Raw genomic sequence first — 202 nt, forward strand, 5'->3', positions numbered from 1 at the left:
CATATACCATGTGACTGTCTCAACACCATTAAACTAACTTTAAGAATCAACAAACCAAGAAATTAGTGTACGATCCCGTTCAAAAAGTAAAGTTCAAATTCCTCTTTCCGTAATCAGAAAAGAGAGAGATAGAGAAACTTGTTCTGGAATCGAGCATGGTACATAATGTAATAATAGTACTAAAATTAGCTCTCTCTCAAAA

The sequence above is a fragment of the Theobroma umbraticum genome, unplaced genomic scaffold (genome assembly GCF_002168275.2).
Source record: "Theobroma umbraticum cultivar Fairchild unplaced genomic scaffold, ASM216827v3 scaffold_31.0, whole genome shotgun sequence".
Classification (NCBI taxonomy): Eukaryota; Viridiplantae; Streptophyta; class Magnoliopsida; order Malvales; family Malvaceae; genus Theobroma; species Theobroma umbraticum.